Below are 13851 nucleotides of genomic sequence, written 5' to 3' on the forward strand. Positions count from 1 at the left end.
GCTGGACATTCCAAGATTGTACAAGAAAACAGGCAATACATGCATGCAGTAGTTGAGTCACTACGGTTTACAGCTTGTCAAACGATTGGTCTGCGAGGGCACAGAGAAAACGAGCAATCGGCCAACAGAGGGAATTTCCTTGAAATGCTTGATCTGATTGGAAGGTTTGACAGTACTGTGTCAAAGAAGTTAGCTAGTGGGCCTGGTAATGCTAAATATGTGCACCATGACATTCAAAACGAATTGATTGACATTATGGCTCGCATGATAAGGAGTCAAGTAAGCGATGAGGTTAAGCTGGGAAAGCACTTTGCTTTATTGGTTGACGAAACCAAAGACGTAAGCAAGAAAGAGCAGATCTCCGTTGTTGTTCGTTACCTAAACAATGACAACATTCACGAAGAATTCTTGGATTTTACTCCGGCAGATGGCTTGGATGCACAGTCTTTACTCCAGTCAGTTAAACAGACTTTGGCTATGTGTAACATAGACAAAAACGCATGCATTGCCCAGTGCTACGATGGTGCATCAGTTATGTCTGGGTGCAACAACGGTGTCCAGGAAAGATTTCGCCAAGAAGTTCCACAGGCGCTGTATATCCATTGCCGTGCACACAGACTAAATTTGGTTTTAGTTGATTGTGTGCATAATGTGAAACCAGTCGCGGAATGTTTTGCAACAGTACAGATGCTGTACAACTTTTTTTCCGGGTCTGTTATTCACAAGCAGCAGGAACTTGAGCCCACTAAACGGGTAGTGGAGCTGAAAAGATTATCAGACACGCGATGGTCCTGCCAACATTCTACACTGTGGGCAATAAAAAGAGTTCTCCCTGCCATTTCAGCGACTCTTGCAGATGTGAGCGACCAGTCAAATGCTCACAGGGCGACCGAAGCAAAGTCACTGATTGGATTGATTGATGGGCAGTTTGTTCTGCACGTCACTATGCTGGAAAGCATATTCAGCCTCACAAAAACCCTATCCGATCATCTACAGGCCACAGATTTGGAACTTGCATCTGCCACTGATCTGGTCTATTCAGTTGTCGATACCCTCAACGAGAAACGCAACGTTGAAACATGGAACGCAATCTGGAAGTCTGCCAGTGACCAGTGTGCTTCGGTGGGCATTGAAATGCAGCGACCACAGCCGAGGAGAAAAGCACAGCCTCGCCACCTGCAGGGGTTCGTGGTGAACAGCCAAACAGGGTCAAGACAGCGATTGGAAACGTCAGACGACTATCGGAACCACTGTTTTTTCCCAGTAATCGACCGACTGGTTAGTGAATTGAACAGACGTTTTTCAGCTGAAAACTGTCACATTCTGAGAGGAGCAACAGCTCTCAACCCCATGCACAAAACCGTCATGGACAAAGATAGCCTTTTGCCAATGGCTAAACAATATGGGGTAATGGAGGAAAACATCTCTGCAGAACTTCACCAGGCAAAGCGACTTATTGAAAGAAAAAAACAAAGTGGAACTGTCGTCAACACCACCCATGACGTGCTGGTGCTATTAAGGCCATACAATGATGCGTTCGTTGATCTGTACAAACTTGTGTGCATCTCAATGACATTGCCTGTCACATCAGCTGCGTGTGAGAGGAGCTTTTCTTGCTTACGCCGGATAAAGACCTATCTGAGGAATAGAAACGGAGACGCTCGAACCAGCAACTTGGGTCTGCTTGCAATCAGTTCCAGAAGGACCAAAGAACTGGACATCAATGCAGTGATCGATCGCTTCGCTGCAAATCACAACAACAGGCGGATCGTTCTCCTGTGACTGGTGGTGAGTACCATGCAGTCTTTTACACACACACACACACACACACACACAGGAATGTACGGGCGGCTGTGCCCATTTTAATGTCGGGCGGCTGTGCCCATTTTAATGTCGGGCGGCTGTGCCCATTTTAATGTCGGGCCACACACACACACACAGACACACACACTGGAATGTACGGGCCGCCGTGCCCATTGGCTGTTACGTGGTGAATGAATGGTGCATGTCATAAATGTAGTCATATTATTATAGGCTATGTTTTCGTTGTCCTTGTGATTTGTCATTATCTGATATATATATATTTAGTTGCTATACCCTTTGTAGAAACGAAATCTTAAATATTACACCTTTCCTTTGGTTACTTTTCTTTCAAGCGTTGTTTTAAATTCTAATCATACTGACTGAGACCTTTTACGCTCAAGCGTCAGATTACCACTCCCGATATAATGTCGAGCTTTATTGGGTGCTTGCATTGGTGTATAACGCTAAACATTTAGTAACGTGCATTTTCAATGATGTAGCCTATATTAGCCGTTATTTTGTTTGTTGCATTAAAATTCATTAGCACCTGCTATAAACAATTCAGCCCCCCCAAAGCTCCTGCAAGGCCAATTCTCTGGCGCCGTCGCTGCTACTCACAGCAGATGGGAATGGGAATGAAAACGTCTCAACCAATAACACGAACCGTTACAGTTAATTACAGTACTGCAAAATATCAACCAATGAAATCAAAACAAAATCAAAACCGTATTTTAACAGTCTACTCTACACTGTCGCCTGGCAGACCTACTGGTCTCTGTCCCTAGGCCTGCTCTCCTGGACCCTGCACTACATAATCCTTGAACCATACAGGGGGGTTTCTATCCCGTGTCTGTCTCCCTGGATCCGGTTCTCCGACGACTGGTGGCTCTTGCCCAACGTCTGCTGGCCACATTGCATTTTCTGGATAAAGGGTCAGGTGGGAGGCATTCCACTTCTTTCCGTCACTCAGAATGTAAGTGCCAGGACCTATCTGTTTCTGGACGGACAGCGGGTCTGTGATAAGTGCATCAGCTTGCGAACGCGGACCCCATCTCCACATTTGAACCGCGGTCTCTCCACTCCTCTCTTGGCATCGGCATAGATTTTCATTGCCGTCTGTCTCTCTCTGACGGTCTTCCGGACTTCCTCATGCGCTTCCAACTTCTGGTTCTGGGGTGGCAGGATGGTCAATTTGGTCCGTATCTTCCTTCCTCGGAGTAGCTCGAATGGAGAGACGCCTGTAGAGAGACGCCCGTGTGGTGTAGCTCTGTAGCTGCAGTAGGAAGGAGGCCACCTCTCGCTTCCATTGCATCTGCCGCTTCTCTGCGCCCTGAATGCATTCCTTAATGCAGCGGTTCACGGGTTCAACGGCGCCGTTTGCGCGATGATAATAGACACTAGACCTGACATGCTTAATGTCTCGCTCCTCGAGGAATAGCGCAAAAGAGGATGAACAAAACTGGGGCCCATTGTCACTGACCAGGGTAGTAGGATTCCCTTCTCTGGAAAATACAGTAGTGAGAAACGAAATCACGGTATCTGTGGTCACCTGAGACGTAAATGCCACCTCCGGCCACTTGGAAAAGTAATCGACCATTATTATAGCAAAACGACAGTCGTGTGTACCTCTTTCGAACGGGCCCATAATGTCTATGGCAACCTTTTGGAAGGGCGCGTCTGGCATCTCAACCAGCTGCAGCGGAGCAGGGCGGGTCCTGGCAGTTTTATCACTGTTCTGGCAAGCAACACATGACTTTATGACATTACTCACTTCATTGTCCATTGACGGCCACCAGTACAACTCACGTAGCCGTTGCTTGGTGCGGACAATCCCCTGGTGGCTCTCGTGAGGCAAATGGATCAGTCTGGGGCGCAGGGAGCAGGGCACAACCAAGCGACTTCCCTGCATGATGTATGTGTTCTCCACTGAAAGTTCATCTTGAATGGGGAAGTAGGCTGCAAGCCCAGGTGTAACGGCCTTCCTAGCTCTAGGCCAACGCCGCGCAATCTGTGCATGTAGAGCCGTTAACTCTGGGCACGCCTCACATGCAGCACTCAACTCAGACAGCGGCAGCGCACCTAATGCAGGTGACAACTCCGCGATTATCTCAGGCTCTGGCTCCATCTCATCCCCCATTGGTACAGGTAGCCTCGACAAACAGTCCACTATGAAGTTAATCTTCCCCGGGCGGTATTTCACGTCGTACTGGTAGTTGAGCAGTCGAGAGGACCAACGGGCTATCCTCATGCCCGCTCTGTTCATTCCTCTTGTGGCGAGGAGAGTTGTCAGCGCTTGGTGGTCGGTGACCAGGGTAAACCGCCGACCCCACAGGTACGTCCTCCACCTCTCAACCGCCCACACACAAGGCTTCCTTCTCGACTGTGGAATACTTTCTCTCAGCCGGCGAGAGAGTACGGGAAGCAAACGCGACAGGGCGCTCCGCATTGTCAGGTTGCAGCTGTGTCAACACTGCCCCAAGTCCATAGTCAGATGCATCAGTGGACACAAATGTAGGCAGAGCAGGATAAAAAAATGCCAGAGCTTGGCTACTCGCCAGGGTCGTCTTCAGAGTGGTGAAGCTCTTCTCAGCAGCTTCAGTCCATGTGAATACAGCATCCGGCCCAGTAAGTCCTCAGGAGCTCCCTGAGAGGCTCAACGATGGCGGCATAGTTAGGAATGAACTTACTAAACCAACCAGCCAGGCCTAGGAGAGAGCTCAGGGCAGCCATATCCTGTGGGGCGGGTGCGTCGCTCAGGGCAGAAACAGAGTCCGGGTCCGGCCGGAGCCCGTCTTTGGAGATCACGTGCCCTAGGAACGGGAGGCTGCGCTGGCTGAAGACACACTTCTGCATGTTCAACTGGAGGCGGACATCGTTCAGGCGATGTAGGACACCTCGCAGGTTGGCATCATGTTCCGCCTTGTCCTTGCCATAGATCACTATGTCGTCTAAGTAGTTCTGGCAGCCTGGTTGTCCCTCCAGGATGGTCTTCATCATCTTCTGAAATGTGCTTGGCGCAGAGGCAAGTCCAAAAGGAACTCTAGTGTACCTAAACAGTCCCTTGTGTGAAATGAACGCAGTCAGGTTTCTACTACTCCTTCAATGTACAGTTTCTTCGTCAAATGTATATACTCTTTTTTTTTAGACTCTTCTTGTATCAAAAACAGTACTGTATTTGTAAATCTGGTGTCATAAATGTATAGATGTAGCAGTACTGTCTATCTGTATGTCATGTATGTCATATATGTTATGATGAGTTGAAAATGGGGGACCCTGATGTAAACAAGATGAAAGTCTTTCTCTGGTCTGCATCCTCTTAACAATTGTGTGTATTGAGCTGTACTGTATTGTACCCATTCTGCAATCTGTTAATACAATTTTCAATCAATCAATCAATCATCAAACAGTGCTGAAACTTGGGTGCTGCAGTATTGAGTGCATATACATAAGACATATTAGTATAGTATAGTATAGTATAGTATAGTATATCGGACAACGTGCACTGCATCCAAATAATCACGATTCAAATGATTGAGATTAATTTAGACACATACTAAGGACCCTGTTTTGTGACTTGTTGACTTGTGACAGTTCTTCTCACCAAGAACAACATCTTCCACATCTACCTCTTACTTCCATATCGTTTTGTTCCCTTCTCCTCCCACGTCTTTGTCCTATTATGTCCTTCTACACCCGGTGTCCTTGTGACTGGGTTGAGGAAAATAGATGGAAAGAAAATAGGCCATAAGGCTCCAAGAATAGCTGCCCAAAGGCCCATTATTGTGTATTTGTAGTAGGTCATGCTTCGTGGGGGCTATTTACACACTGAGAGCCTGTGGAGAGGTGGAGGTCCTTCACTTGCCCCATTTGGTCACTGATTGCGACAGGGCAAAGGAATCGTCATATGCACATCATATGCCTGCCTTGCATTGTACTGCACGTGTATGCACACACTTAGAGAGATACAACATGAGGATAAGATAAGATATTCCTGTATTGATCCCCTTGGGGTAAATTCAGGTATCATAGCAGCATGGGGGAGGGGGGGTACCGGTATGGGCAGGGTAATAGGAAGACAATAAATATAGGCAATTAAAAACGTTTTAATCTGAATATAAAATATGAATAAAAGTAAACAGTATAGACAAAGGTGCAGATGAGGGCCTGTATACCTTATCGGTCATAATATAGATTATAATAGTCCGTGCAGGGCTTAGTGGAGTCAGACATTTGAACATCTCAAGTTCTTCCGCCGTTAGTTCTCCAGCTTCTGGCAGTAGTCCATGCTGAAAATGTACACTAACACACATAACCTAAGGGGCAAGCCCTATTTCCGACTCGCCTGAAACCTACCTTACCTAGTGTAAAACCTACTCCACAGTGCCCCCCCCCTCTTAAGCTCAACTCTTATAGGCTAAACTCTATAAAACAGTGTCCCTTCATCCCTCCAGAAGGAAGTAGGGCCGCCTTCGACGTAGTCAAAGGATCTCATCAACTAACTAAATAAACATGTCCATTTATTGAATATTTCCCCACTTCAAGGTGTAACCTTGCAAACATTGCCGTCAAACAAGCCACGATTAAATACTTTACTCGAGGTGGAGCAAATTACAAGACATACCTTGATGAAAAGCATGTGGCACAAGCAGGGCCGCCTCAGGGGGTGTGCGAGCAGTGCGGTCGCACAGGGCCTCGCGGGAAGGGGGGCCTCGCAAAAAAAAAAATAAAAAAAAAAAATAAAAAAATATTTTTTATTAATTTTTTTTATTATTATTTTTTTTTTTTTTTTTTTTTTTTTTGCGAGGCCCCCCTTCCCGCGAGGCCCTTTTTCATCACAGACCTAAAATCTAGTTTTGCTTATATGCTTATATATTTCACATTAGACACGTTTGTAGAATGTGTCTGACTTGTTCCTGGGTCTGCAGTCCTGCAGCTGCAGACATACTCACTATTGGAGCTCAGCCTCTGGGGTTCTGCAGCAGCATTGGTTTCAACGAAGGGAGTGGTTTTACTTAGACAGTAGACAGTACACCGGCAGCGTGAGTCGGCTGCGTTTGACATTTTCGCGCGTGCAGCTTTTGACTATGCTTAGTTATGCCCAATAGCCAAGACGAAGAAAGAGGTCGGTCATTATCAGTCGGTCGGTCACCAACCAAGGAACGTTGACGAAAGGCCTCTCGCTAGCGGGACAAATGGCCGGAGCCTTTCGGTATAGCCATGTCGGCTAGTAGCTAGCTTAGCTAAATGCTAACTAGCGTTAGCTAACCAGGCGAGGCGAGTGGATGTCTTTTCAAAAGAAGGAGAAGAGAACTTGTGAGCAGATAAATCTGTTAGGCAGCAATACGCCGAAATTACACCGTGGGGCCAAGAAAGTATCCTTCCACGTTGATACTGCGTTATGGTGAGTCAACTTATGATTATGTACCCGCCGTGGATCTGAGTCACCTGACCCTATCTCTCTTTCTCTCTTGGAGCCAAACTGGTCTAGCTAATACTACTAGTAGCTAACTGTGTGAGCTAACTGTTAGCTGTTTAGCGTCAGCTGGGAACGTTCGTTTGATGCTATCAGTTAGCCTTGAGAATAGCAGGCCCTTTGACAGAAGATGTAGTCGGGCCTGCACCATGACAAGGCTCTGGCCAGTGGCCATAGCTTCTTTTTGTCCCGCCAGCGAGAGGCCTTTCGTCAACGTGGAGACCTTGCGGCCTTTCGCCCAGCGTTCATCGTGCAGGTAACTTGGATTAATGAAAATGTCATGATGACATTACCCCACTCTTCCTTCCTTCCCCTCCCGAATGTTTTGTTAATAACGATGTTTTTTTCCAGGCAAAACATATGCTACTTCACAACATTTGGAGATACGACATGTGCTGTGTGTGAATGGTCGTTTGTGTAGCCACGTTGTGTGTGTCACGTGGCCTGGTGTCACAGTACCTGGCTAGCCTATTTAGCTGATGTCGGCCATTGGCTCCTTGCTGCTTTGGTTTCTCTGTTGACCCTCTTCTTGTTGGATTTAAGTGTTGATCTTTGTCCTTTTGAATCTCTCATACATGCTATAGTCTCTCTCTAACACACACACACACATGACAAACACACATGTTCTCTCTCTCTCTCTCTCTCTCTCTTTCTAACACACACAGTCTGCCTATGGCGGCCTTTCTCGATGGCTAGGCTGTGCTCAAGGATCTTCAGTCACAGTGCTCAGGTATTCTGCCACTGTGTACTCTCTGTTTAGGGCCAAATAGCATTTCAATTTCTTTCCAATGTGTCTCTCTCTCTCTCTCTCTCTGTACACTGTATATTGACTGTAGAACGGGAGCTCTCTCTCGCTCTCTCTTTTGCTATATGTTGACTGTATCATGCCCCGCCTCGGGCAGCGCTATTATTTAAGAATATGTTGACTGTATAAAAAAAAAAAAAAAAAAAAAAAAAAATATATATATATATTATTATTATTTTTTTTTTTTTTTTTTTTACCTTGGGGGGGTATATATATAAAATATATATATATTTTATATATATAAAATAATTATGCTTTCCATATACTTACAGTTACCACTAAGAATAAACTCTTTAAAGATAACTAATTTAGCCAGCAAAGTCATTGGTGTTACCACATTGGTATCCGATTGTGTCACCTCTTCGAGAGCATGTCTATGTTCCCCGGGTCCTATGTTCCCCGGGTTCTATGTTCCCCGCTTTGATTGATTGATTGATTGAAAATTTTAGACCACCAGCCCTGATTCCAAACTCTAACCTTAACCAGTTCGAAAGAGGGCCTAAGCTTAACTGTAACTGAGGGGTACAATTCCCTGACTGTATTGATAAGTATGGTATTATTAAACCACTACCGCTTGTACTTTAACTTCTGGCCATCCAGTACATGATATAGATATGATGAACACTTTCCCACCTGATGAAACGAAGTCCACACAAATGTATAAATCGAATATTTTATATAGCAAAGGGTATATACAACGTTCACTTAATGACATTTATGATTTGAAATGCACTTGTAAGGCAAATGAGTATTCGTAGGTAAATCAACATTGAATGTCCAATCTCTGATTACGCAGGGAGCAAGTATACAACCTGGTTCGTTAGGGAACTATAGCGATGGTACTTAAATGATTATAGCTGGATACACTGAAGGGGGGGGGGGGTCCCGCTGGTTGTAAGACAGTAGGGGGGGGGTTAGAAGAGCCGCTGGCGGTATCCCATCTGGCCGACGATTTCTTGGGAGAATTCAGAGTGCTGAACACGGTGCCCACAGAACCTCGGTCCGCAGATGAATACAGCTGGACCCTCTGGTGGACGGTAGCTGCCGGTCCACAACGAAGAGACGTGAGGCGACCTCACTCGGGGTAGAGCGCCGTCTCACCTGGACTCCTCTCCGGGGGGTAGTTCCAACACTCAGCAGTGTTGGCTGTTATCCATGGCATAATCAAAGCACCCAAAGCATGTAGATAATCCAAGCCGTGGAAGGCTCGCCGTCGTCCGGGTAAAGTAATCCAATGTACAGGTCCACTCGTCCTGGCCCGGAGCTCCTCGGATGCAAGCACCACACGTGGTCTGCCCAGCCTGGTTAAGACTCCAGATAACGTCAGGAACGATGGGGGTACTGCTCACTTTATAACTCTAACCGAACGATGCACCATACATAATAGACTATTATTAATTTAATAGAAATACGTCCAACTCGACGGTATAGTGCCACACTATGACAATTCAACTATTAATCCACACGATGTCTCAATGCCTATTCTGAGGCCAAGTAGGCCTTACTACACCACACGTGCGTCGTGGGTGAGGCTTCACGTCTGTTACTAGGTTGGAGGGTAAAGGACTACTGGACTAAAAGAAAGTTCTACTTTACTTGCGCCATATATATATGCGCTGTGAACAAATAGTACCATTCGTATTTCGCCAGACGTATTCCTACGCGGAACCGGGCTTGTAACGACATGTTGGTCGGCACGATTGAACTTGAACCAAGGGGCATGGCTGCTGGCGCCAGGTTCTCGTCCAATGGTAGAATGAAACTATTATGGGCTGTTAGTAGACTAAAGGGATATTCAGTGCATATTGTACAAGGAATATACAGGGGATATCAAACGATATACAAATACTATTAAATATATATCCATAAATAAATATATATATTCGGTTTAATCTGATCCTTCACAACATTAACCGTTCGAAATAAGGCGGACATTAATAATTTATAAAATAATAAAAATGTATAAAATGTTCAATCTATTAATCAATCAAAGCGGGGAACATAGAACCCGGGGAACATAGGACCCGGGGAACATAGGGATGATCCCACCTCATCCCTGATCCGCAAAGCACTTACATATACATGACCCTGCAGACCACCCACTCCACCAGCACTTTACATCCCTTCCCTCTGGCTGTAGGTATAGAGACTAACCCATGTGCAGAAAGGCCCGTTTTAACAAGAGCTTTGTTCCCCAGCTTTGTATACAAGCTTTAAATAAGTGACTGTCATGGGGCTATCCTATGCCCTATAAGTATGCACATGGGCCTTAATTGGTTTGACCTGTTCCCACATGTGGTCATGCGGCCAAACATTTAGTTTAGGCCTTTGCCTTTGGCCTAGTTTGTTTTGTTATGTTGTTTTGTAATACAGACACATTGGTTTAACTTTAAAGCATAACATGTTATGTAGAATTAAAGTACATACATTTGTTGATAAATACCGTTTGTCTGTGCTCCCACTTGGTTCCTTGTAGGATCTCTGGCTGCCCAACCAGAACTTCTTCTTCTTCTTCTTTGTTTGATTTATTGGCGGTTGGCACATCCTTCAGGGTGCATTACCGCCACCTCCTCTAGCTTTTACACGGTCATAACTTTACAATACCGCCATCTTCTGGCCCCCTTTACCTCCCACAATGTCCATTCTGCGTTCACCATCCTGAAGTGCAGCTAACGCTGCTTCCCCCTAACTGAATCCCCCTCCGCGATACATGCTTCGCCTCCCGTGGCCTGACTCTGAACTACTCGCTCACACACACCCCCCTTCTCTAACTCTACTTCAGCCACCCTCTGTAACTCCCTTATAACATCCTCCACTGTCAACCCCTTCATACCCAAGTGTCCCACTGCTGCTTGAACTACCAACTTGGTCCTATCTGTCCTACCACTAACCGTCGCCGTTGTAATCACTACTCCTGCCACAAATGCCACTATATCCAACTTCTCCCTCCACACCCTCCTCCTCCTGTACCTCCTCTACTGTCAGATGCCCTTTACTAAAACCCAGTTCCCTCTCTTGCTTTCCCTGATCCTCCTGCACTATCCTCACTGCCAACTGCCCTTCTCTAAACCCCTTTCCCTTGTCTTGCTGTCCCTGTCCTACCTTCCTAGCTGCCTCTGCATATGAAATCCTACCTTCCCTTCTCACCTGCTGGACCACTACCTCTCGTCTCATCGCCTCACAACCCCAATACCATACACTATGCTTCCCACCACAACTACAACACCTCGGCTCCACTCCCTGTCCACACTCCCCATACTTATGCTCCCCACTACATCTACCACATATCTGCCCCTTCCTACACAACTTAGCTATATGTCCAAACTCCTGGCACCTGTAACACCTCAACGGTTTCGGCACAAACTCCCTAACCCTATATGCCATAAACCCTACAAATACCACTTTCGGACTAACCTCACCCTCAAACTGAATGACTATCGTCTCTGTCACCTCCCTGATTTACACATCAGCCTCAACAGCCAATTAATTAAATACGGTCCTAAAGGCAGAGTTGCAATCAGTGATGGAATGGATAAAGAATAACAAACTAGTTCTAAACATATCAAAGACAAGTAGCATCATTTTCGGTTCAAACCATACTCTAAGAACGAACCCAGTCTTGAAACTTTTGATAAGTGATGTGGTAATTAATCAAGTCCAGGAGACTAAACTCCTAGGGGTAACATTAGACAGTAAATTGTCATGGTCACACCATATAAACAATATAGTAGTGAAAATGGGAAGAGGGATTTCTGTTGTTAAAAGATGTACTCATTTGTTACCACTAAATTCTATCAAACAGGTCATTCAAGCTCTGGTTTTGTCTAATCTTGACTATTGTCCTGCAGTATGGTCGAATGTAACGACGAGTAAACTGAAAAAATTACAAATGGTACAAAACAAAGCAGCACGTATAGCGCTTCGCTGTGAGTACAGAACTAATGTTGCAGCGATGCACAGTTGTTTAACTTGGTTACTTGTCAAACATAAATTACTCTGCTCACTCCTTGTATTCACTAGGAATATTTTTGTTACAAAGATCCCCTCAATTTTATATAACAATTTATCAATAAGTCTTGACAGACACAACCATTCCACCAGACATGCTTCTGCATGAGGTTTTACACTTCCAAAAGTGAGGTCGAATGCAATGAAGCGAACTGTCATGTTCCGTGGTATGCAGGAATGGAACTCTCTTCCCAGACATGTTAAGCAGGAGAATAGTAAATGCCGTTTCAAAATCGTGGTAAAACAACATTTTCAACCAAAGAAATTGACATTCCCTAATAGATAGTGTGTACGTAAATTAAAATGTATGTGTCTGATAAAGAGATAGGTATATATGGATGAAAAGGCATGTGTCTGATAGGGATATATTATTAAAATATTGTATAATTTTGTATTTTTATATTGTATTATGAATTTGATTAGGGTTTTTACTGTTGTTTTAATTGTCTGTATGACATGTAAATGTTGTGAGTGTATAAGGGTTTTTATTGTTGTTTTAATGGTCTGTATGTCATGTAAATGTTATGAGTGTATAAGGGTTTTTATTGTTGTTTTAATTGTCTGTATGACATGTAAATGTTGTGAGTGTATACGTCTGTAACTGTATTTTATGTGTTATGGACCCCAGGAAGAATAGCCCCAGCACTGCTGTGGCTAATGGGGATCCAAATAAACTTAAACTTAAACTTAAACCTCCTTCTCTGCCCCTCTCTTCATCCTTTCTACACTCTTAACTTTCCCATTACGTTCGTCACTCCTCAACTCTCCCAACAGCTGCTCTTCACTAACCTTAATTGGAATTCCACTAATCACCCCCTTGCAACCACCATCCCTCCTCTCCCCTACTATCACTACTCTACTGACATTCACCTGGCCAATGCTCTTCATTTCCCTTGCCTTCTCTACCTGCACTACACTTACACATCCTATAAACAAGTTCCCATCGTCTAACCCAACCAGAACTGGGAGAGGCCAGGGCCTTTTCTGGAGGGGAGATTTGGAAGGAACCAAGTGTGGTAGAGTACAGGGGGGGGGGGGATTTTCATAATCAGAAGGGAATAGGTTTATGAAGCGCCCTAAACACTGTTTAGTGTTTGGTGATGATAGATCGGGATGGAGTGATGTATCCATGTTGTCCAGAGTTATTGGATGTGTAAATTGATGTCTGTATTGATTAATTGATTGTTTTGTTTTGGTTTGTCCCTGTAGGAGGAGCTTCCAGCATAAAGCCAGGGATGGAGGCTCCTCTCGGGAAGAAGTAATGACAGGCTTGGAAGCGAGACACAGCCGTACTACTAGACCTAGTTCCCTTAGCCAAGGGCCTAGTTGTTTATATTTGTTAAAAGAAAGTTTAATAATTTTGTATTCTTTTTGTATTTATGTTAAAATATGTTTTTTTCCCGTTTTTCCCACTGGGGAGCAAAAGAACAAATAGAATAAAAAACCAACCACCGGGTGATGGCAACCTGACTCTGACTGCATTTTTCCTTCGCATGGCCGCCTCCTCACAGTGACCTTTTCTTAAGTTACAAGACGTTCGGTCTGTGAGTGTCGATCCATGTCTCTGTCTCTGTTGTGTAATCCCTGTAATTAGGTGTTCCTGTTAATCCTGTATTTAGTAAAAGTCTGTATGTTACTTATTTGTGTTGTGTATGCAGCTACTAGGGGTGTACTGTAAAGGTACACGTATCCGTACCGAACCGAACCGGTTCAGTGTGTACCGTACCGAACGGCTGTGTAGTGTACCGAACGAATACAATGG

Source organism: Notolepis coatsorum (genome assembly GCF_963971535.1).
Source record: "Notolepis coatsorum genome assembly, chromosome: 7".
Taxonomy (NCBI): domain Eukaryota; kingdom Metazoa; phylum Chordata; class Actinopteri; order Aulopiformes; family Paralepididae; genus Notolepis; species Notolepis coatsorum.